The 26476-nt window shown below is 40.4% G+C and overlaps 1 protein-coding gene and 1 pseudogene across 1 annotated transcript in view; both read right to left on the bottom strand.

Annotated features, from left to right (window-relative positions):
- Positions 1–26476, bottom strand: part of RNF150 (ring finger protein 150) — a 265783-nt gene that overhangs the window by 187877 nt on the left and 51430 nt on the right. The gene's annotated exons all lie outside the window — the stretch shown is intronic.
- Positions 3926–25733, bottom strand: LOC110136461 (regulator of nonsense transcripts 3B pseudogene; annotated as a pseudogene).

The following is a 26476-nucleotide window of genomic DNA, read 5'->3' as shown; positions in this document are numbered from 1 at the left end:
GACAAGTGCTGGGGCCTGGTGCACTGGGAAGACCCAGAGGGATAGGGTGGAGAGGGAGGTGGGAGGGGGGACTGGGATGGGGAATACATGTAAATCCATGGCTAATTCATTTCAATGTATGACAAAAACCACTGCAATGATATAAAGTAATTAGCCTCCAACTAATAAAAATAAATGGAAAAAAAAAAAAAAAGAAGCAGTCTTCTAATGCAGGGGTTACAGGTTTGATCCCTGGTCAGAGTACTAAGATTCCACACACTGCGGGGCAACTAAGTCCACGTGCCAAAACTAGAGAAGCCTGCATAACAAAGTGAAGACCCAGCAGCCAGAAAAAAAGAAAAAAGACTTCTTGGCCTTTTTTCCTTTCCCTATTCTTCATATATCTTTGCATACCTTTGAATATCGCAGAACACAGGGCCCAGAGCCCAGAATTTAAGAAGAAAATCTACCTATATAAAAGGCATAAATGTATTTTTAAAAAATACGCATGATTCACAACAGTAAGCATACATTTGATGGTGTTGCTGTTAGGCTCTTTATCAGAGCATCAACAAAAATCATTTTGTTTGCCAACATGAAATTTATAGTTTAATTCCATGTAAGAAATAAACCCAACATATCACAACCACTGATGTAGGTGTCAAAATTAAGCAGAGATGAAGGGAATACACTGTCCAGTTGAAGGCTCTTAAAGCCAGAATGGGTTATTTAATTTGACAATAATATGGGATTAGGTGTCTCAACCATTCAGATTCCCCAGTTGGGTCTTTCTAGCTATCCAGTCATGACGATGGTGACAGAAGCAAGTAATTATAGTTGGTAATCAAGAATAACAAGGGGACAGATGATTGAAAATAGATCACTGAAAAATCATTCTATTTGGTTTTAGAATAAAGTTGTGATTCATTTGGCAAATTTGTTCTCATTATTCCAGGAGTAAGCAGTTCACATGCAGAGAAATTAAAGATACTGGTCAGTATTCAATTTCTCTCTTTAATACCATAAAGTAAATAATTCACATTAAGGTAATTAGGAGCACAATGCTTTATTTGCTTTTTTGTGGATGAGCTTTGACACTGGAAAAGAGCCCAGAGAAGCAGTCTGCCTGATGAATACATCTCTGGTTCTTTAAAACAGAATGTGCACACATGCTCGGTTGTGTCAGATTCTTTCGTGATCGCACGGACTATAGCCCAACAGGTTTCTCTCTCCATGGGATTTCCCAGGCAAGAATACTGGAGTGGGTTGCCATTTCCTACTCTATGGGATCTTCCCGACCCAGGGATCAAACTCGTGTCTCCTACATCTCCTTCACTGGCAGGTGGATCCTTTACCACTAGCGCCACAAAAGCCCTGCTGGACAGTCAGTGAGCAGCTGCAGCCCTCCACCCTGACTCCACATGTTCCCCTTTCTGTCGACCTGCCTCACTGCCTCCCAGGGGATCTCCCTGTGTCCTGATAACCTCTCACCACTAAAACATGCATCGACACCCCCTCAGCAAAGCCCAGGTGTTCCGGCATATGCCCTCTTCTGCTTCACAAACAAATCTGGCAAGACCCCAACACCCCACTCTGGGCATCCTGCCTGCTAACAAGACCAAAAATCCCTTTGCTCTGAAAGCGGGGAGCATGAAGACTCAGCTTCACTATGCAGGCCATAATAACTCCAAATAATTCCAAGTGATTCCTCCTAATTAAACCCGACGTCACCTACCCTTTGGTACAACTGAAATAATTAACTTTAAGCAACAACAGGAAGCCACGGCAGTAATTCCATGAACCACCAGATGAAACAACTCTGTGCACAAAATCAAAGGTACATCTCATCAACAAATTGTGTACACATGACTGGCATTCTGATCTTGATATGCCAAATGAAGGTATTTCTATTAAGATGAATGAACATCTATTTTTCTACATATGGAAGATGTGATCCTACTGGAAACTTTAATAACAGGCTTCTTATTATAAAATTACTACATATTCACTGTAAATGTTTGAGAAATATACAAAAGAGGAAGAAAGGGAAAAAAAGAAGCAGAGGGAAGAGAAGGAGGAGGAAAACTCTTAACCTAACCATCCACAGACAACACTGTGAATAGTTTGGTGGCTTTTAAAAATTGATAATATGACATACTTTCTGATTTTTAGTCTGCCTTTTCCCACAAGATATGCTGCTAACATATTCCGGTCAGTACATAATCCTTTCAAAGCTCTGAGAGCAACAGGAGACAACATTCTGCCCTTACACTGGATCTAGTGGTTCGTTCTGCTCTCTCCACTTTAAACCCAGCATCTTCCTCTGGCTAGTGTCTGCTCCACAGGTTCCACTCCTTCTGAGTTACCCTGTTTGTCACCAGAGCATTCTTGGCCACCAACAAACCAGCCAGAGCACCCCACATTTAGCCAAATAACTTATTCCTTACCCTCCTCACCTGTATTCTATGACCCTTTGATCCTTTCTGGATCAAACTTCAATCAAACTTCAACATCAAACTTCAATGGCTTGGGTTTTGCATCAGTTCCACAAAGTCTAAATATACAAGGTTTAAAAAGCTGACCAATCAATCATAAATGGAGAGGTCTACTGTTGATCTGTTTTAACCATATAGTCATACGTTTAAAACTTAACAAAATGTGCTTCATCAGAAGATTAATGGTTTTTATCCCAAGGCCCAATTTCCTGCAGTTCGTTTTTGAATTCATCCTAGTTGCAGTTTGATATTCTCTGCAGTAATTTTTTCCTAAGGTAAAAGTTTCTGTTGAGGATCATCAACTATTCATCAAGAATTTCAGTTGAAATCTTAGATTTATCTCTATCAGCAAAGTAATTTGAAAAGCTGAGGTAATTTGCCTGGAAATCTGAGATTTAAAGAATCTGGCTATTTTGGGAAAGTTTACAAGTTAAAAAAATATCATCTTTTATCTGTGTATTCACATCTTAGAATGAAATACACAACTTTAGCATCTTTAGTGTTCATATTTTTGGTTTCTAGTATTCTCTGTCAATTCTTTCAGGTTTCAAAGAAGAAAAATATTTGATGAAAATTAAAATTTTATAACAAAACTTATTTAATATTACAAAACTCTGAATAATGCTTTCTATGTGAAGAAGTAGCTAAATCTTAAGTGAGTTATTTGACTGTAAGATGACAAAAGAAATAATCTAGACATAAAATCTTATTGAAGCTTCCACTGTATCATACATTATTTCAAAATGTATGATATCATACATTATTTCAAAATGTATGATATCATACATTATTTCAAAATGTATGATATCATACACTATTTCAAAATGTATGATATCATACATTTTTTTTTAGTGATGTTGATATTTATTGACATCAATGCAAAACAAGCTAAGTTGCTATTTAACAAGAACAAATATTGGTGCAGTTTCCTTCCTGGAGAGGGTAGGTACTCAGCTCATGAGACCTAAGGTCAAACAAAGACTGGATTGTCAAGCACCAACTAAGGGCTAGACTTTACGAATATAAAAATTGCTAAAGGCAAAAGGAGATGTTTAAAAGAATTTTTTTTACACTAATTTCACGTAAGTAAACAAAGAACTAAAGTGAAAGTGAAAGTCGCTCAGTCGTGTCTGACTCTTTACGACCCCATGGACTACACAATCCGTGGAATTATCCAGGCCAGAATACTGGAGTGGATAGTGGTTCCTAAACTAATCCTAAAACTTTAGGACATAAGATATTGACATGACATGACTATTTAAAGTTCTGCATAAGTGAAAATGTGTTATACCCTTCACTGTACTTGTATTACAATTACATGCTTCTTGCTTCTACACTACACAAAGTCAACAGTTATCACCAACAATGACTATAACTAGACCTGAACAAGACTTCACAGTGACTCTGCCCCATTGAAATTTAAGAAAATTCAATCCAGGATTAACAAAACCTTTTGATTTTTTTTTTTTAACTAGAAAGAAATTATTTTTAATGTCTTTAGCATTTTTTTTTAAAAAGCAACAATTCAGTAAAGGATCCTTCCATTGTTCTTTATACAGATTTAAATGTTATGTAATTTATCAGTTACATTTATAATCAATAACCTTCCACTCACTGAGTTTAGAAATCACAGTATTTACTGAGCTAAACTCTCTCACAAATAAGGCACAACTACATGATCACAAATAGTAAACAATACAATGAATCCAAAATCTAAAGGGCTAGTTCTTGTATCTTCTCATGTCATACCTAAATAAGTCCTCTTGTGACATTTCTTGCCTGAAAACTACAATGCATGTCCTCTCCTCCTCAGCTTTGTCTGACACTTTAATTTGTAGGAACTGCATAAAAAATGAACATTGTACTTCCCATCTGAACCTGCTATCAGGTTCCTGCTTTGACGCAAAACATACTCCTCTGCAGTGTACCCCACCAGCACGGGGACCCCCTTTCTCTCTCTCTATTCCTTTGCCCTGAAGGCACCTCTGGATGGCTTAATTCGTGCTTTTTGGCTGACTAGACAGTCAGGACACCTAAGGCCATTTGGACCTATCACTCCTCGCTTCCTTCTTTTCTATGGCTAGTACCACTTTCCTGCTTTTTTTCTATGGCTGAATCTCCAGACTTGGTGCTGTTATCAGCGAGACAGAGTTGATTTTGGCTTGGAGCTCCTAGCTGGTAAAGCTGCATCGCCCGGCAATCCTTGTTTCTTATGCGATCTCTCTTAACCACTTCTTTCTTTCTTGTCAGTTTTTTTCTGAGCTGCCTACTGGCTCTGTACTTTCAGGCTGCCTTCCTTTATCCCGAAGTGCTTCTTTCTCCTTCTTCATTTCTTCTTCCTCTCTCTTGCAACCCTTCTCCTTCTCTTGGCGCTCCTCCTGCCTGCGGTGCTCTTCCTGCCGCTTCAGCCTCCCTCTCTCCTGCAGGATGTGCTCCTGGTCTTGTTCGTAATCCCGCTCCCTCTCCCTGTATTTTCTGCCACCCGCATCTTCAGGTCTCTTACGCTTTTCATCTTTAAATTCACCCTCAGAACTCGTGGGCAACGTACAACTCTGCCCGCTGGCTCTTTCATCACTCAGATTCTCTTTGTCCAATTTCTTGAGCTTTTCTCTCTTGTCCAATTCTTTTTCATCTCCTTTTTCTGGCTTCCCGAGCAGCTTAATCTTTGGTTCATCCTTTAATTTGTCCCTTTCTGGGACTCTATCTTCTTTGGCTTTTCTATATCTTTCTGTTTTCGTTTCTCTTTCCACTTCCTCCTCTCTTCTCTTTGCCCTTTTCTATTTCTTGCCACCTCCTTTCTTCCCTCTTTTCTTCTCTCATCCTCTGCTTGCTTTTCAGGAAGTTCAAAAGTGGAGTTGTCTTTTTAGCTATTAGTTCTCTATTTTTTGCTTCTATTTCCTCTAGCAGTATCTCTGGAGTAGACGTCATTTTCTCTTTATCTGCAGCATAGCCCTCCAAAAGTTTTCTATATTCTGGATCATCATCGGTAGTCCCAACTTCAGTGTCTCTTTGCTTAGTCTTCTTTTTTGCAGCTTTTTGAAAAGGTGCAAATTCTATGATGGCAGGATATTCCTGATCTTTACTGTCAAGGAATACATAACCATCAAAATGATCCCTGAACAAAATAATGTCCCCTTGGTTTTTAAAGTTGAGGTATGCTCTTGCATACATATGAGGATATAGACTAGCATCATTAGAAGAAAACTCAAAATAATCATGCTCAGTCATAGGCTGAAGATGTTCCTGAAGCTGCTCTTGGTCAAAGCGGGAGGTAATCTCTGAATTGCCACCTGGGGGAGTCAAGAGGGTTACTCGCTTCTCCTGAGGCCTGTGTTCCTTCTCTCCTTCACGGCCACAGCTTCACTCCTCATCACAGTAGCTCGGCCTAAACCAATGCCATACATCATTTTGAAAAATTCTATAATTGAATTATAGGATTCAATAATTCTATGTTTTATTGAAAACACATTTATCTTCATGACAGAGAAAGCTGGCAATAAATGGCTATTATATAAAATTTATTTTAGCTTAGGAGATTCTATGGATTATGATAGAACACTGTCCATAATTACTATGCTTATGATGGATAACTGTCAAATATGTAATAGATGAACCTAGAAAGGAATACAGATATGAAGAGTAAAATATTAGCAGGAGGAGTCTGGGGCTTCTTGGCCTTACATTTGTGTTATCTGCTAACGTAAATTATATCAAGATATAAGAAATCCAAAGGGAAAACAATAGTGCTTCATATCACCTCTCCCACACTGCTGCAGCATAGATGGACACTTACCTAAGATCCCACAGAGATTTGCTGGACTAAATGTTCATCTTTTATGACTGCATGGAGGTTTCATGATTCTTTCCATACCATTTCAGAAAATAAATTTTGAGCTAGTGAGCCATCTGCTCACACCATGGGAATACATAAAACACACTCCTGAAGGATGCTTAGAAAAAGGAACTCACTAAGTATTTCCTCATTTTATATGGTAGTAAATGAAATAAGTCTTTAAAATAATCAGACCAGTGGCATGCACTGTTTTAAATTTAGCCCAGTATGATTCACAATAAACAAAATGCAATATGACTCTTCCAGAAGATGGGAGAAGTAAACACAACACACATTAATGAGAAAATGCCACTGTAAAGGAAATCTGACTTGTCTTGGAGAAAATTAAGTACAGCATACAAAACTTGATACAGCGTATCAGAGAAAAATGTCAATAAATTCTTACTATAGCTTCAAAGGAACACTGGCAAATGTATGCTTACTTGGCCTAGACAGCACAGTGGCCACTACATGTGAAAAAATTCAAGAAATAAAAGAGTCATAAAAATATAACACAAAGTATTTTATAATATTTTAAATGAATCATTAGCTAGTCTGCTTATTATAGCATATTCCACCTATGTACAAAAGGGTCTGAATTAAGCAGGTTCTACTTCAATTGATAAATAAATCAAATTTCAAAAGTAAAGAAAATGTCTCCCCAAAGTATGTAGAGATTTTAAAATTTATTGAAGCATTTAAGAGGTTCAATTAGATAACTATGAGCTGCAGAACTGTTATAAGCACACCAAATACTTTTATGAAATCACCCATAGCTGAGTTATCTTTTGATGTCTTAAGTTTGGAAGGTTTGGGAGACTTATTTTTATATTAGAGTAGAAAAACAAATTTTTAAAAGTGAACAAAGAAAATGGAATATATTATGCCCAAAGTAAAGTAAGAAATAAAAAGGAAATAAGAAAAACCATAGTAAAATATTTGTTTTCAATGCATGGGATGATGAGTTTTCCTTTTGGGTTTTTGATGTGAAGTTGATATTGTTTTAACTTTCTTTGTATTATAAAAGAAACATACCACATATTCACATGGTAAACATGTATATCAAACACCTGGGGTGCAAAATCACCCATAATATTATACGTAGAAGCAGCACCTTTCAACAATATGGCATCCAGCCAGCTAACCTTGACCCTACACATTCTTTAGATAGTTGAGATCCTATTGTGTAAGCAATTTTGTATTTTTTTTTTACAGATAATGTTATATCTGTGTTTTAAAAATATTCATAAAGAATATGAATAACACTCATTCACAAATTTATACATAGAGGCATTGTATTAAATGAGTCATGAGAAAATTAGCTTATTTATAGTGTATTTTACTTACTTACAAAAGCATCTAAATTATGTAGATGCTGTCTCAATTGATAAAAACCAAATTTTAAAACTGTCCTAAAAGGACATAGATTTTAAGTTCTACTCATGCACACAAAGTTCATTTAATCATTTCCCTTTCTGACCTTACAGTTATGTGTGTATGTGTTCAGTCACGTCTGACTCTTTGTGACCCCATGGACTGCAGCCAGCCAGGCTCCTCTGTCCATGGAATTTTCCAGGCAAGAATAATGGAACAGGTTGCCATTTCCTTCTCCAGGGGATCTTCCTGATCCAGGGATCGAATCTGCATCTCCTGCATTGCAGGTGGATTCTCTACTGCTGAGCCACCTGAGAAGCCCAGATGAAGGCAAATAGGTCTGTACCCAATGCAAAGTTATTTCTTTATGATAGAGTCTTAAAAGTTAAATTTGAAGGTAAATGATATACATTATTTTTAAAGTTCTAAATGAAAATAAACAAACTGCTTTCCTGAGATTGTGCCACCTTATATTTCCAGAAGTCACAGGTCAAAGTGATGGTTTAGAGCTGACATTGTTTTTAGTTCTTCAAGAAGGACCTGCCAAAACTGGGCTTATGCATAAAAACAAACTGATCACTTAAAACATGCCATTTCCTTCTCCAGAGGATCTTCCCGACCCAGGGATTCCAATCCAGGTCTGCCACATTGCAGGCAGACGCTTTACCGTCTGAGCCACCAGGGGAGCCCTGAACATGCTACGGACAAGTTATTATGCTAGACCCCGAGAACACAAAAATAAAACAGTACTCTTTCCTTCACAGATTTTCCAGACCCTCACAATTTAGAAGGTGTACGCATTCCTGTGTGTGTGCATGTGTATGTTTGTGATGGCTGGGGTGGTGGGCTAACGACAAACACTAACCAACAGTCACACGCTTTATTTTACTCGACAGTTTTAGCTGTAGCCTTTCTTGCTTACTGAACTACAAAAAACATTTTATAATGAATCCATGGCAGAAAGTCCAAAGCAACTGATTGATGACTCCATAAACAGATTTAATCAAAGTTAAAAAGCAGATGGCCTCAATGAAACCAAACAACTTCAACATTTCTTGCTATTTTTTCTTTTTACTTTGTAAGCTCTACTTAATAACCATAAAATACATATTGAACATGTGCTGTGTGTCAGATACTATTCTAAGCACTTAGCATACTTTAACTAATTTAGAGCTGGCAATACCCCTATGAGTTAAGAACCTATCAATTCCCTCCTTTTATATCTGAGAAAACCAAGGCCAGATTGCTGGTAAGTGGCAGAGGTGGGATTTGAATCTTTGTGCACCAAATAAGGAAATGCACAGTAGGTGTGCTTACTACAAGGTAGAAACTCGGAAAACAGTAACCAGTCCTGGCTATGTATGTTTCTGTTTTGGCCTACAGGCTGTGAATACTGTGAGGTCAAGGGTTATGGCTAGAATGTCTTTATGTGGCGGTCCTCCAATTACAATTAATAATTAGTTACAGTTCTATTATATTCACATAAAAAATACAAAGACACAAAAGACAAAAGAAGTAACGTGGGGAGTAGACAGTCTTTCTCAAGGATTATTTGCCAAATTAAAGGCTGCGCAGAGGGACTTCCCTGGTGGTCCAGTGGTTAAGACTCTACACTTTCAATGCAGGGGGTGCCAGGCTGATCCCTAGTTGGGGAACTGATATCCCACATGCCTCATGGTGTGGCCAAAAAAATTGTTTTTAATTAAAAAAAAATGTGTTCAGTCGCTCAGTCATATCTGACTCTTTGCAACTGTAGCCCACCAGTCTCTTCTATCCATGGGATTTTCCAGGCAAGAAAACTGGGGTGCACTGCCATTTCCTTCTCTGGGGCGGGGGGAGAAATATATATATATATATATATATATATATATATATACACACACATATATATATTTAAATCAATATAGATAAATGCTTAAAACATTTTTTTCAAAAAATGTTTAACAAAGATAAATGAATTCAGGGCAGAGGCTTTGACATTGTGATATGGCTTTATAAGCTATAGATTTAATAGCCTGACAGTTTTAAATAAGTTCTCTGTATATCATTGGGGCTCAATGTCTCCAAATCAACCTGCTTCTCTAGTTTCAGCATTCAATGAGTGCACTTGGGTTACTTTGACCTAAGATGTTGGGGAAGCCACAAGCTTGACACTAATGTGAGAGGCAGAGACGGGGGGAAAGATGCCAGAGAGAAATACACGACATAAAGGAATTCCTTGAGACTATCTATGTCTGAATGCTTCTGACCCCTCTCAAAATAGGAAAACACTATTTTAAAATATTGAAACACAAATAGTTCATAGAATTGAGTATAGGAAAAAAAACACTCCCTGTTGGTAACATATTTCAAGGTTGCTATGCCAGTGGCTTTTAGGTAACCATTAAGAGATGCCTCCTAAATAAAAGGGAACCCTCTTGCAATGGTGGTGGGAATGTAAATTGGTGCAGCCTCTATGGAGAGCAATATGGAGATTCCTTAAAAAACTAGGAATAAAACTATCATATGACCAAACAATTCCACTACTGGGCATATAACCTAAGGAAACCACAATTGAAAAAGACACATGTGTCCCAATGTTCTTTGCAGCACTATATACAATAGCTAGGACATGGAAGCACCCTATATGTCCACTGACAGATGAATAGACAAAGGAGTTGTGCTGCATATATACAATGGAATATTACTTGGCCATAAAAGGAACCCATTTGAATCGGTTCTAATGAGGTGGATGAACCTAGAGCCTATTATACAAAGTGAAGTAAGTCAGAAAGAGAAAAACAAACATCATATATTATCACATAGATATGAAGTCTAGAAAGACTGTGCGATGAACCTATTTGCAGGGCAGCAATGGAGATGAAGGGCAACAGAGACTCGTGAACACTGCAGGGGAAGCAGAGAGTAGGACGAATTGAGACAGCAGCCCTGAAACATGTACATTACCATCTCTAAAATAGGTAGCTGGTGGGAATTTGCTGCATGACTGCATGACACAGGGAGCTCAAACCTGGAGTTCTGTGCCAACCGAAAGGGGTGAGATAGGGTGGGATGTGGGAGGGACACTCAAGAGGGAGGGGACATATGTCTTAATATACCTATGGCTGACTCATGTTGACATATGGCAGAAACCAATACAACATTGTAAGGCAATTATCCTCAAATAAAAAATTAATTAATAATAAAAAATAAAGAAGCAGAAGAAAGATTAAAACAAAAGATGCCTCCTAGGAACTTAAGACTCTGAGCTCCCAATGCAAAGGGGCCTGGGTTCAATCCCCGGTCAGAGAACTAGATCCCACACACTGCAACTACGAATTCACATCCCACAACTAAGGATTCTGCATGCTACAAGGATCGAAGATCCCACATGCCACAACTAAGACCCAGAACAGCCAAAGAAATAAATATTTTTCTTTAAAAGAGATGCCTCCTCATGAAAGGCAAACCCTCAAAGGTAAGGGTGTATACGCTCTACGAAGAAATTCATTATAATTCACACTTAAGAAAGACCAGACTCAGCAATTTCATAATATTTCTCAAGAGGTCAAACACTGGAAAAACTGACCTTGATATCCTTAAGTCCACGGTGGTATAAGAGCAATATTCACTCCAACTGTCTAACAAACTCCAATTCTTTCAACACATATGCCCTTCGTCTGACTACACAAAGCCATGCAACTTACATAGATCTCACAAATAGAGATCATGTACAACTAGCATATCTATCTCTATCTGAATGTTGACATTGGCTGCAATCCAGTATCTTCATCAGTAACTTCAGAAAAGGCTTGCTTTTCTGAAGCTGTTCATGATGAAATAACACATCGCAGGCATTCTCTCTGCATGGGTAGTTTGATCTTCCCCATCTCTTCCTTGTGATTAACTTCTAAGCCTTCTCACTGCTATTTGATTCATCTGATCCAAGAGTGTTTAATTTGGAAAGGAATGAATCAGCATGAACTTCCTCCTCCTACTGTTAAATTATTTCTCCTTATGACCCTTCTCTGGATGTAGGAAGATTAGCGCAAGGTGCAACTATTAAAGGCTATCATTTATTCAAGTGTGTGTGTAAAAATATTAATCCGTTCCCCAGTAACTTGAGCACTCTACAAATTACACTATACATTTCAGAAATGGGTGTCTCCAAATCTGCAAGTCAGTTGATTCTTTGCAGCAATATCAATGTTTTCCTTCCAAGGAGAAGGCGTCAAAAGAGACCCTCAAATTGTGAACAAGTGAGTCAAGGGCAATTCAGATACTGAAGCCTAATCTAAAAAAGATACCAATGCCAACTTCATGGAACACTCTAGTTAATTTGCACTTCTAAAATGTTTTAGACATAAATACATCTTGATACTAAAACACTTATCCACATCAAGAACTCACATTAATTTTTTTTATTTTAAATAAAGCATACTGTTCCAAAGCTTCCTAAGCAGAGGGTTAGAGCACTTTAAGTTAGCATTGGGCTATGACAGTCTGTGCAACTAAAAGGTGTCCATAGATTTTTACTTCCTGACAGGCAGGGTTGATGGCCCATCTCAGCCCTTAAGCAGCTATAGCAGGCAGACTGTCACCTCTCAGCTTCCCATAATTATGGAAGCAAAATCTCTGAAGGGGGGAAAGAAGACAGGAAGGCAGCAGGGCATAACCTTTAAAAGAATGACACAGCCCAAGGATATGACATAAACTGATTAGAACCAACAAGGTCCAAGATGGTAGATGAGTCTTCTTTCACTGGACCCAGAGCGTCAGTATACACTTGCTGTAACACATCCGTAAGCTAAATGACATACCACCAGTACCACGATCATAAAGGTCACAAAGTAGGCGTTGGACCAATTCCTGGAAATCCCCATCCCTTCCTCAAAACACTGATAACTGGAATATTCCTCCTACTCATTAGTCAATGAAATCACCCACCCCTATAAAAACTGACAACCTCATACCCACATGCCTCTCTTGCCTTCCAAGATGGCCCACGCTGTCTATGGAGTGTGTTTCCTCCATAAATAAACTTTAAGTTTAATAAATAAAAAAACAGAAAGTATCTGTAATATGAATTCTATCTGAGTATTTTTACAAATTTTTGCAAAGCAGATCCTTCCCCAAAACATCAAAGACATACAAAGCCACAACACATAAATAATGGAGAATAGTTGGTTGGCTACTAATGTAAATTAGTGTAATAGTGAATTATTAATACTGAATAACCATTATGTACAACATGTTTTTAAATAACTTCAGATCAATTACTTGCAAATAGATCACTTGCTTAATTTAGTTTTCACATGTAATTAAAACATAAAATAATCTGTTGTTAGAATACAAATTGCTTATTATTTGTAAAACAACATATAATAGAGTGAAGTTGTCAATCTTTTTGTAGAAGTTTGAAGTCATCCTTAAGCTATTAGCTTTCTATCAAATTTTTTTTTTTCCAGAGAGAAAACAGGTCAGTCCTATCAGAAGTACCACAAATAGATCAGCTTTATTCCAGCTCTTGCAATGAGTTGACAGGTTACTTTCTGTTGTTGTTGTTCAGTTGCTAAGTCGTTTCTAACTCTGCAACCCTATGAACTGCAGCACACAGGCTTCCCTGTCCTTCACTGTCTCCCAGAGTTTGCTCAAATTCATGTCATGTCAGTGATGTTATCTCTAATCATCTCATCCTTTGCTGTCCCCTTCTCCTCTTGCCCTCAATCTTTCCCGGCATCAGGGTCTTTTCCAATGAGTTGCTCTTCATATCAGGTGGCCAAAGTACTGGAGCTTCAACTTCAGTATAAGTCCTTCCAATGAATATTCAGGGTTGATTTCCTTTAGGATTGACTAGTCTGATTTTCTTGCAGTCCGAGGGACTCTCAAGAGTCTTCTCCAGCACCACAATTTGAAAGTATCAATTCTTCAATGCTCAGCCTTCTTTATGATCCAACTCTCACATCTGTGCCTGACTATTGGAAAAACCATAGCTTTGATTACATGGACCTTGGGCAGCAAAGTGATGTCTCTGCTTTTCAATATGCTGTCTAGGTTTGTAATAACTTTTCTTCCAAGGAGCAAGTGTCTTTTAATTTCATGGCTGCACTCACCATCTGCAGTGATTTGGGAGCCCCAGAAAATAAAATGTTACTGTTTCCACTTTTTCCTGATCCATTTGCCATGACGTGATGGGACCAAATGCCATGATCTTAGTTTTTGAATATTGAGTTTTAAGCCAGCTTTTTCACTCTCTTTCACTTTCACCAAGAGGCTTGCTGCCATTAGAGCGGTATCATCTGCATATCTGAGGTTGTTGATATTTCTCTTGGCAATCTTGATTCCCTCTTGTGATTACATTAAAAAAAAAAACTCACAACATAGTGGCATATATTATATTGCCAATCCAGCCTGCATTTCTCATAATGTACTCTGCATATTTACTGGATTCATTCAAAGTCTGTGACTCGGTATATTTTTATGGTAGAAATGATCTGACCAAGATTGTTCTTCTATGCAAGAATCAGAAAGTTCTAGACTAAGCATTCAGTGCCTCTTTTGACATGGTCAAGACCAGAGAGAGGGTTTGATGAAATTCAGGGCATATTGCCTCCCTGCTGTTGAGGAAAAAAAATTCTTTAATCTTAATGATCTAGATTGGTTTTTCAGGATCAATCAATATCATCACATAATTATTTGTTAAATGACTTGACTATAAATTACAAGAAGGTGATCTGTTAAAGCTTTCACTTTTGATTCCCGTTTTCAAGTTCAGAGAGAATAATCTCTCATAAAGAGAGATTTTTATGCTAAGATAGAAAATGTCTCTAAAAGCCCAGAGAAAAAGTCAAATAAAAGAATTTTATACTAATCTAGGGATATAGGTAAAAATTAAGGATCTCTTTGGAAATATTCACATATAAGATACTTTCCTACTATAGGGATAGAGTCAAGATACAGTCTTCTAAGTGAGCTAAATTGGTTTTTAATCACTCAGATTTTTATATGACAAGTTTTAGCACTGAGATCAAAACAAACCAAAAAGTATTAATATTTCCAAGGCTCTTATTGGTGAACTTTGTCTTTTAAAAAATAGAATAAGAAAAGTGGGTGGTGGAATACAGTCAATAATATTGTAATAAGTTTGTATGGGGCAGATGGTTACTAGACTTGCTGGCCATTTCATAACGTATGCAAATGTCAAGTCACAATGTAGTACACCTGAAACTAACAGTATGTTATATGTCAGCTATATTTCAATTAAAAAAAAGAAAACTGTGTAGCATTTCCAGTTTGTCTTAAGAGCTGAAGAACTCAAATACTTCTACATTATCAACAAGAAGAAACGAAAAAGGAAGGAAGAAAATAAAGGAAGACAGTGGGAGAGGAAGTAAGTGGGGAGAGAAGGAAATTTCTTACTGGGCAGAAAATATCTGACCTAAGAGTTTAATTAATTTAAAATATGGTTGCAATCTAAATATGTGGGGTTTCTGAGTGTGGTAACATTCTCCCATGAAAATACAGCATGCTATGTCTCTTGAAAAGACATGTAATGGGAGGCCCAGGAAAAGTTTTACGGGTAACAGAGCCACCTATACACTTTTAGGAAATACAGACATTTTAAAGGAAAGAGATAAGGATGGGAGCCTTGTTCTTTTGGAATAAAGGCCACTCACCAGTACTGAAATCTTGACAGCAACTGCATCTGTACAGTCCCAAAGCTATAGTGTCAGAGCTGACACTGTGAATCTGGGTAACACTTACTGGTTCTTCTTTATGGGAGATGAAAATCAAATACAAATGGGAGATTCTGCCATGCTTTCAAGCAATTTCTAGGGGAATGAAAGTGAAAGTGTTAGTCACTCAGTTGTGTCCGACTCTTGGCGACCTCATGGACTGTAGCCCACCAGGCTCCTCTGTCCATGGAATTCTCCAGGCAAGGATACTGGAGTGGGTAGCCAGTTGCTTCTGCAGGGAATCTTCCCAACCCAGGGATCAAAGCCAGGTCTCCTGCATTGCAGGCAGAGTCTATACCGTCAAAGCCACCATACTGTCAAGCAATTTCTAGAGGAGGGCTATTTCAGTACAACGTGCCTCTGAACCACCTAGGGGTCTTGTTAAACTGCAGATTCGGATTCAGTAGGTGCAGGGTCTGAGACTGTGCAGGGCAGCGTCTGCAGCATGAACTCACTGGAGCAGAGTCTAGGGCCTCAGCAATGAGGACCCTTATCAGCCACAACCACACAACAGTGTCACCAGAACTGTTGCAACAGGTAGAGTGTTTTATGTTAAAAGGAACAGATAAATGTACTTTATATTATGGTAGGATGAAATTCTTTCCTCCCCACTGACCACTTCTGGAAAACAGAAACTGCCTTATCAGTAACCTCAATAGTGGCCGAGGGCCTCTACAGAGATGTGACACATGGCTAACACGTTAACAGAGATAGTACAGCCTGATGGAGATACTCTTTGTTTCTCTAGCGTTCTGTAGTTCAGGCATGCATGTTTTCAGTGGGACAAAAAGGAAACAAGAGTCATCTGTTTAAGATTTATGTGTATTAAGTTGCTTTTATGTAACAGTCTAACTGTATAACATCAAAGAATATAACATCTGTCTCCTACCAAGTAGCATATTAAAAGGGCAATCACAAATATCACTGCATATAAAATCGTTTTTGTACAAACATTTGAAGACTGTAAATTATAAAACAGACAGATATTAAAAGTACACATTTACCATCTTTGCCCCAAGCTAACATCAATTCTCTATCTGATTTTTATTCGATTTTTACTCAGTGCATCACCATGACCCATGAGCAGGACAGTCTCATATTCAGTCTGGCTCCTTTTTGCTGAATCATCTCTGAGTCACAGCCTCAAAGCAGAGAGTTTCAATACCTAAAACCAATGAATTTACATTGTTTTGAATCGCTCCACATCCTACACTGGAAATTTCTCCCTTAGGCTTCATATTTGTCAATGTCCTCCACAACGCTTGAGAGGTAAGTCATCACAGAGGACCGTCCACTCTAGTTCCATCATCATCTGCGATTCCTCAGGAATCAGGGTTTGGTATTGGTCACGTTGCCTGCTCAGCGGGGATGTTAGCCGCAGACGATGTGGCAGCTAGGGACATGGGACGCAGTAGAAGAGGAAGAAGAAGCAACTGAAACGGAAACAACTTTGGAAACGTAGGGAAACGGCCCCTCCAAGGCTGCAGCCAGTCTCTCAGCTTCTGGGGAAAAGCCACGGAAGGCGGAAGTGACCATCCCAGAGACAGGAACGCGACGGGGCGCTCTGGAGACCCGATGGGGCAGCACCGCCTGTGCTCTCCTCTGCTCCGATGCAAGACAGACATCTTAGGCATGCCTCATCCTCAGTGTAAAATGTCAGAGGACCAGCCTTTACCTGCAGTCTGAGGTCCTTGTGCCTCAGCTTCTTAATTTTTATTTTTTAATTTCATTTTTTTATTGGAGTATAATTGCTTTACAATGCTGTGTTACTTTCTGGCTGTACTACAAAGTGAATCAGCTCTATGGATACACATATCCCCTCTTTCTTGGACCCTCCCTCTCCCCCAGCCCCATCACACTCCTCTAAGCCATTACGGAGCCATCACTGAGCTTCCTGTGTATACAGCAGGTTCCCACTAGCTTCTTAATTTTCATAACATAGCAGTAATCCCCACTCCCCACACCACCACTCCCAGATCATGAAGGATGCAGAATAAAAAGAGAGAGGAAAGAGAAAGGACTATATGATTCAACATAATTATTATTACTCACAATGCTTCTGTATTTTAAATACATCACTTGCATAGCTACATGGATCCAAAGAGTCAATTGACATGTGGTACTCAGTGAAAAAGCCTGGGGAAAAATGGCAGGAAGGTCTAAATTTTAAATTTGAATTCCATGTAATTATTGTTGTTTTGTCTGACAAGCCAGGCCTCCATGGAAGGAGGCCGTCCTTCCATAGAAGGCCTTGTAACTCAGCTACAATCTGAGCTCCATGGAAGACTGGAGATGCAGGTAAAACAGAAGCTTTAGCAAAGACATGATGGATGAATAGGGTTGTCCAGGCTAAGAGAGGGTGGGGGAGGGGTTCTGGAAAAGAACTAGAGGCTGGGTGGGGCGTGACAGAGTGTTCAACTCAGACCCGGGAGCAGAGCTGGAGAGGATCCGGAAGTGGATAATTATTTCTGGATCGTCCCCATCCTGGAATCCTGGAGCAAGCAGAAGAATCTGGTAGCTTGAAGGCAGTGAAAGAAGGCATAGCCAACACAGGGGGACCATGTGATTACTGATCGTGAACTCTGAGAATATATTAATTTAAAAATAATACCCAATGAATACAATCTGTTAGGAAGTGGCTGATATTAAGCAACACCTTTCAAGCAGAGAACTGGGTTCTGGCACACGCACATCACAGTCACAGTGACTGGCACACAAGTCTGGCCTAGCTGGTTGTGTGGCGTGACCTCGGACTGTTGACAAGAGAGGGCAGGTGTGCCCAGCAACCAGAAAAAGGGGAATCCTGACCATCAGAATGTGAACGGGTGACTCCAGGACTATTCTTGACGGCAGGCTAGATGCCTCTGTGGGTCGAAGTCATGTTTGAAAAACAGAAACCACTCTGAGTATGTCAAACAAAGGAAACTGGTTCACCAGGGAAAGCTGAAAAGCAAACAGGGGAGTTTGAGGCAACCTAGAGATTAGCCTGCACAGGAAATTCTACCCCTTTTGGGACTGGAGGAGCAAAAAGAATGAGTGTGTTCCTAAGGCCCAGAGGCTGGGGCTGGCCTGCGGGACCCAGAACCAGAGTAAGGCTGCCCAGTGGAAGGGAACCAAGAAATGGGCTCAGCACTCCAGACCTGCCACCCAAAATGAATGAGAGAGAGAAATATCTGGGCTTCTCCTGCCCCTGCTTATTATATCAGCACTTACCGTTGCCAAACGTTCCAACCAACCTGCTGGCAGGGGAACCTGGAATACTCTCTGGGATATAGGGAAGGGCAAGGAATGCTAGCCAGCAGATGATGGAGACTAAGACTTTAGCTCCCCTGGAGAAGGAAATGGCAACTCACTCCAGAATTTTTGCCTGGGAAATCCCACAGACAGAAGAACTTGGTGAGCTACACTCTATGGGGTTGCAAGAGTTGGACAGGACTTAGTGACTGAACCACCACCACTCGCAAGAATTTAACTCATAGGGTTATCCTATTAGTTAACCCCTTGCACTGATCTTACACCAAACAACCTTCCAAATACCATTTGTTACGTGAAGTGAAGTGAAAGTCGCTCAGTTGTGTCCGACTCTGCAACCCTATGGACTGTATAGTCCCTGGAATTCTCCAGGCCAGAATACTGGAGTGGGTAGCCTTTTCCTTCTCCAGGAGATCTTCCCAACCCAGGGATCGAACCCAGGTCTCCTGCATTATGGGCAGATTCTTTACCAGCTGAGCCACAAGGGAAGCCCAAGAATACTGGAGTGGGTAGCCTATCCCTTCTCCAGGGGATCTTCCCCACCCAGGAATCAAACCGGGGTCTCCTGCATTGCAGGCAGACTCTTTACCAACTGAGCTATGAAGGAAGTGAATAGAGACTATTCACCAATCAGCAAATTAAGTATTTTGTTTCGCTTAGCAGCGAAACTTCTGACTGTAAATCAACAAACAGGAGTTGCTGGCCATGAGTTTTATTACTGCAATTCAATCTCTCTGAATGAGAATCACGACCTAGGTCCTAAAAGTGGAATCTGGACAAAGGTTGCACAAGTTAAGGGTAGCCTTGGTCCCAGGGCTGACTCCAGAGTAAAGGGGTGGAGGGCAGACTCTTTTGGAGAGTCAGAAGGTAAGTATTTTAGGCTCCATGGGCTGTACAATCTGTTGCATAGACTACCTATGAGGTTATTCTGCAATATAAGGAGAAAGCAGCTCTCAACAACGCTTACACAAATGAGTATGACTGTGTTCCAACAGAACTTTAGATACAAAGAAGAGTTGTGGGCTGGATTTGGCTGTCAAACTGGGCCACAGTCTGCTGACTCCTGACCCAGACCAATGTTAACCAAGTACAGGAAGTCCATTTTGAAGTAATTCTCAAAATGAAGCAATAACAAGTAGCTAACAACTTGAGGGTACAGCTGATTACAGCTGATATCCATTGCTATTTACTAACTGGAATTATACCCTTTAATCTCAATGTAATACAAGGTTCAAGTTTTATTATATTTTCCCTGAATTTCTCCTTTATATTACAGATCACTCAGAAAATCTCTTCATATTGCCTCAATTTTTATATTCGTGATGACTTTTGACTTACTGCTTTTCTATATAATTTGAGTTGTGTGTAATTGCAACAGGACTTTAAAGAATTTTCCATTGAGATTTTAAAAATATTTTCATTCCTGGTACTTAAAAACTCTGCCATCATTCCTTTTCCTCTTTATGTAACATGTGGTGGGAAAATCTTTAGCATAAGAACGTTTTCTTTCAAAAAAAACTTTTTTCTAGATCTGACTGAAAAATGATGATACTATCCACTCAGTTGTTTTCAGAAAAATGTGTAACAATAGAATATCTATTAAAAGGTTACATACCTTTTTATAAAACTGCAAATAGGAACAACTTTTTAAAGATTTTTTTTGAAGTCTTCTAAAATTGCACAGGGCTTCTTCCCTCGTTGCTCAGTGGTAAAGAAACCAATGGCCAGACAATGCAGGAGACAATGGCTGGGTCAGGAAGATCCCCTGGAGAAGGAGATGGCAACCCATTCCAGTATTCTTACCTGGAAGCTTCCATGGTCAGAGGAGACTGGAGGGCTACAGTCCATGAGTCGCACAAGGGTCAGACAGGACTTAGAGACTAAACAACAACAAAATTGCACAACATAAGCTGACATGCATCGGTTAAATCATTTCTAGTCCTTGCTAGATTTTGCAAACCTAGCTCTAATGCCTTCTGCTGTCTGCCATTTGTTCCAAGTTGATTTCTTCTCTGTAGCAGTCTTTAGTTAGGCCTACTTCCCATTTCTATATTAAAACTGCTTAAAAAGAAAGTATCAGTGATACTCAGCTTTTCTTTGCATTTTCTCTTAAGATAAAAGCTTGCTCTCTCTTCCTTGACCAAGAGCACAAGATGAGGCCACAGATTCTAAGACACAAGCTAATCTGATTCAACTTAACTGGTCACTCTCACTTGGGGTTTGGCTCCTTACCTTCACAGCATGTGTTTTTTTCTCTCAAGGTTTCAAACTGGTCTTTCCATTCTTTACATATTCGTCTTCTTGCGAAATTTATTAGCACCATCATGTGGGTGAACCCTGACTCTCCATTCCTGAATTCGCTTACACATCAACTTTTCATCAAATTGGCATTGGCTGGCCCTCTTGAGAGTCTTCCCTTTGCAGTGGTAAAGACCCCGCCTGAGATGCGAGAGTCACAGGAGACACAGGTTCAATCCCTGGGTCAGGAAGATCCCCTGGAGGAGGCCATGGCAACCCACTCCAGTATTCTTGCCTGGAGAATCCCATGGACAGAGGAGCCTGATGGGCTACAGTCCATGGGGTCACAAAGAGTCGGACACGACTGAAGCAACTTGCACGCCCACATGCACGCACGGCCCCCTTGAGATCTTTACTTCCAAGTCTCTGATTAAAAGGAAAAATACTGCCCATAAGACACAAATATCATTCCCTCTAAAATTCCAGATGATAAACACCACATGAAGTTCTTGACAATTTCAGTTTTGCTTGTGTTTAAATATTTAATAGTCACATGGCAGTAAGTGTCACTTTGTTCCCTTGGTCAAAATGACTCCATTTGGAGGAGGAAGGCTAATTCTATATCACCACTCCAGTCATGTGATATCAATGGAATTGCTACTTTCGCCTTCCAAAGCCCCAGGTGTAGGTCAAAGGAGTACAGTGTGAGAGATAGCAAGCAGCCTAGGGCCTTGGAAAAGTTGCCTGGCTGAGGGCTGTGTGCTCTTTAGCTGCACCTGTTATATACTTCCTTCTGACTACACTGGGAGAGAAGAGGGAAGAAAGGGATGGAAATCAGTGAGCTATGCCAGTTCAAAACAAGAGAGCCTCAAGAGAAAACACAGGCCCACACAACAACCGGTATGTGAAGGTTTATACGGCTTTATTTATAATCACCTCAATTCAGAGATCCTCAGTGGTGAATCAACACACACACTGTGGCACATCAACAAAGAAGATGCTACCCAGGAGCCAAGTACTGATACACACGAAGTGAAAGTGAAAGGCGCTTAGTCGTGTCCGACTCTTTGCAACCCCATGGAATATACAGTCCACGGAATTCTCCAGGCCAGAATACTGGAGTGGGTAGCCTTTCCCTTCTCCAGGGGATCTTCTCAATCCAGGGGTCAAACCCAGGTTTCCCACATTGCAGGTGGATTCTTTACCAGCTGAGCCACCAAGAAAGCCCAAGAATACTGGAGTGGGTAGCCTATCCCTTCTCCAGCAGATCTTCCCAACCCAGGAATTGAATCAGGGTCTCCTGCATTGTAGGTGGATTCTTTACCAGATGAGCTACCAGGGAAGCCCACTGATACACACAGTGATAGGGATAAGTCTCAAATGCTATCTTTTTGGTAGAAGTTAGATGTAAAAGGCCAAAGACTGTATGACCCCATTCATAGAGCGTCCTGTAAAAGGCCAAACTATGGGGATGGCCCTGGCTGTCAGGGGATGTTGGTGGGGGGAGGATCTGACTACGAAGCGGCAGCAAGACAGTGTTTTAGGAGGCGATGGAACTCTCCTGTATCTTGATTGCGGTGGTGGTACATGACCCTTATCAAAACTCATTTGCTATTGTTTAGTCTCTAAGTAGTATCCAACTCTTTGTGACCCCATGGACTGTAGTCTGCCAGGCTCCTCCGTCTGTGGAAGTTTCCAGACAAGAATATTGGAGTGGGTTGCCATTTCCTTCTCTGGGAATCTTCCAACCCAGAGACAGAACCCATGTCTTCTGCATTTCAGGCGGATTCTTTACCACTGAGCCACCAGGGGTCAAAACTAATATAACTGTAAATAATAATAATAAGTGAATTTCATTTACTATATGCAATTTAAAAATAAATGTTAAAAATGAAACCAAGATGCGACTCCCCAGGCGGTGGTTAAGACTCCTGTGTTTCCACTTCAGAGGGCACAGGTTGGACCCCTGTGGGGGGTTGGGGAACTAAGATCCTACATGCCATGTGCCTTGGCCAAAGGAAAAAAAAAAGAAAGAAGTATTTAAAAAAAAAAACAAAAGTAAAATCAAGATAGGGGAGAGCCTCCTGGCTGTGGAAGCAAGAACAGAGACTAAAGATTAAATCCCACCACTGTTTAATTAACAACCTGGGGAAGAGTCTCGTCTTCTTTTCCTTAAGTTTCCCCTCCCTGGTGCAGTGTGAGTGGCCAGGCTGGTGTTCTGTGGTCAGGAGGATCTGTGCTTGCAGACACTCTGTTCACTCTGGCCCTGCCTGATTCTCTGACCACCGAGGCCAAGTCGTTTTGTCTCATCTAAATGATGGAGACTTTGATTTTTTCTTGCAGCAGCTTGAAAACAAAACAAACAAAACCCCAGCAGCTGTTGCCTGCATCTATCTCTGAGATTTTCATCAGGGCCAAGAGAATCTCTTTTTTCCTTCTTGAAACCCAAGTGTCCCAGGGGAAACACAACAGTCTGCTCACAATTTTTTATAAAGTGTAATCACGCTCTGAAACTGAGAAGGCCACACAAATGGCATAAATCGGTTCTCTGGGAATTTATGCTGCTCCAAAATGAAACTCAACGCTAGTGTCAGATCCCGTGCTTGCCCAATCCCTGAGGCCTGACAGGGCTGTCCTTGGCCAACATGGACTTCGATGAATAAAGGGAACAGGTATCCATTTTCTCCCCTCTAAAATCTCAGAAGGTCTTCTGGAGTTTGAAAAGGTATATTTGGGCCTCCATTTTATAAACTTCACTGCTTTACAAGGGGAATGATTTCGCTTTATCCCATATTTCACTATTACCAGGCCTGCTTTCAAAAGCAGAGGAGATTATGTCTATAGTTTTACAAGGAGTTTAAGATGAGAGATAAATTCCTAAAATCTCTCTTCCATTTCAAATGCAAAATATCTCTGCACAACTCTCGGAGATGGCACAGGGTTAGATTGTTCTGTTTAATGAAGAGTTATCCTGTTTCATCATTTTTATCAGTTGTCAGGTTCTAATAGAGACGATTTGTTAACAGATGTGCCTAATTCGTTGTAAAACATGATAAAGGGTATTTGGTTGCCGTGATGCATTCTTAGTGTGGAGACTGTTTGGAAAGGTCAACTCTTGGCTAAAAATATTGGCGGTCTGCTCTGTTGTATTCAACACATCCTATCCTGTTTTCAGTGATCTTAAAATGAAGCTTTGCTTTATTCTGGAAAAAACACTAGGCCAACAAACCCCTAAGAAAGTCAAATGGCTGCTTTGATATCTTTTCCTTTTCTTACTTCCACTCTTCATTCTTTGAGGAGCATATAAGTGATCAATTCCTAGGGATCCCTTCCCCCCTGCCCCCGGGGGCCCAAATTCCAGTTCTACCACTTAATAGTCCTAAGAACTTGGGCAAGTTACCTAACCTTGCTGGGTTTCAATTTCCTCATTTGAAAAATAGGGATGGTCAATAAGAGTACTTATGAGGAAGGATCATTGCTTCACCCCCCTCCCCCAACACACACACACAAAAAAGAAGAGTTATAATATATAAAGTAATTAGAACAGTGCTTGACACAGAGTAAGTTCTATAAAAGTATAAGCAGCTGTTGTTGTTATCAGGGCAACATCTGGTGAACACCACATATAGTAAATGAGAATGATTTGGCAGGTCAGGCAGATATGACCTTAAATTATACCCATGTATAGGAATCTAGGAAGACATAGTGATGAACCTGTCTTCAGGGCAACACTGGAGACAGAGACAAAGAGAACAGACTTATGAACGTGGTGTGGGGGAGGAAGGAGACGGGATCTATGGAGAGAGTAACATACACACATATACACTACCATATGTAAAATAGATAGCCAATGGGAATTTGCTGGATGACTCGGGAAACTCAGATTGGGGCTCTGTAACAACCTAGAGGGGTGGGATGGAGTGGGAGGCAGGTTCAAGGGGAAGGAGACAGAGGTATACCTATGGCTGATTCCTACTGATGTTTGGCAGAAACCAACCCAATATTGTACAGTAATTAGCCTTCAATTAAAAATAAATAAATTTAATTCTACCATGTATTACCTTCACGTCCTCTGAGCCTCAGTTTCCTCATCTGTAAATGGGGCTAACGCCTCCTAACAGGACTGCTATATACAGATTTAATGCCTAGCATTTAGCTAGCATCCTGCTGCTGTATTCAGAACTATAGGCTCTGGACCCTACATCTGTGAGACTTTGGGCAAGTTACTAACCTCCTGGATATTCAGTTTCCTCTTAAGTAAATGGCAATAAATGTAGCCCTGAGTTCACAGCACTGATGTGATGACTATATGAAATAAGGCCCATAAAGCATGTTGTTGTTGTGGTTTAGTTGCTAAGTTATGTCTGACTCTCTTGCAACCCCATCAACTGGAGCTTGCCAGGCTCCATCCATGGAATTCTCCAGGCAAGAATCCTGGCGTGAGCAGCCATTCCTGTCTCCACGGGATCTTCCCGACCCAGGGATTAAACCCGTGTCTCCTGCACTGGCAGGCAAGTTCTTGACCATGAGCCCCTGGGAAGCCCCAGAGTAAACACAGAATCGCCCAAACAGCAGGGCCTCTTTGTCGATTTTACCCATATAAAATATGCTTTGTTAAGATCTCTCTCCCCAGCCTCAGGCCTCCTGGGTGTCATAGGGCAGCACTTACCTCTGAGGAGGGCTCTCAGCCCTGTCACCCCTGCTTCTCCCTCTCTCCCCCGCCTCACACTTACCCTCGGAAGCAATTACACTCCAGCCTACCTGGAGAGAATCTTCTGGCTTCTCTGGGATATTGGCCACACCTTCCAAAATGAAGCGAAGATCTGGGAACTGTCTCAAAACTGACATTGGTGCACGCGTCTCATTTGAACAGATTAGGTCCTATAGCAGCTTTTGACTCGAGATTTTGTGCACTGATCATTGGCCAGACTGCTCAGACAATCCATCAGATCTGCTTTGAACCATTTTTAGACACCCTAAATGCCAAAATTCTTAATGACTATTTCTATTGGGATAAATGGATACTATCTCTTTTTACCACGCACAATACATAGCCTCAAGTGCAGGGAGAAACATCCCAGAATCCCATCTATTTTTTACTATCATAAAGCATGGTCAGGTCTTATGATTGTTTAAAATTATAAGACAGTCCCTCCTTTCAGAGAGCCAGAACACTGGAAAAAATATTCCTAATTTTAAAAGACACGTGCCTGTGTGCTAAATTGCTTCAGTTGTGTCCAACTCCATGGACTGTAGCCCGCTAGGCTCCTCTGTCCAATGGTATTATCCAGGCAAGAATACTGGAGGGGGCTGCCATGCCCTCTTCCAGGGGATCTCACCACAAAAAAGGAAGGAAGGGAGGGAGGGAGGAAGAAAAAGTACTTCTTTGGAAAACACCCCTTCCCAGTGAAGCCAGATTAGTTGCTTCAACAGGGAGATTAACCTACAGTAGCACATTAAGTGTCTCCATACTCTTTCATGAAGTCCTGCTACCTCTTTCAGTAATCTCTGAAATCCCTCTTTTCCGTATTCTTCTACTGCTAACATTCTCGACCCATGTTATTACTATTTAGCTTCTGCTGCAAAAGACA

Source organism: Odocoileus virginianus, chromosome 12, assembly GCF_023699985.2.
Source record: "Odocoileus virginianus isolate 20LAN1187 ecotype Illinois chromosome 12, Ovbor_1.2, whole genome shotgun sequence".
Taxonomy (NCBI): domain Eukaryota; kingdom Metazoa; phylum Chordata; class Mammalia; order Artiodactyla; family Cervidae; genus Odocoileus; species Odocoileus virginianus.
This window is presented reverse-complemented; position numbering and strand designations above follow the sequence as displayed.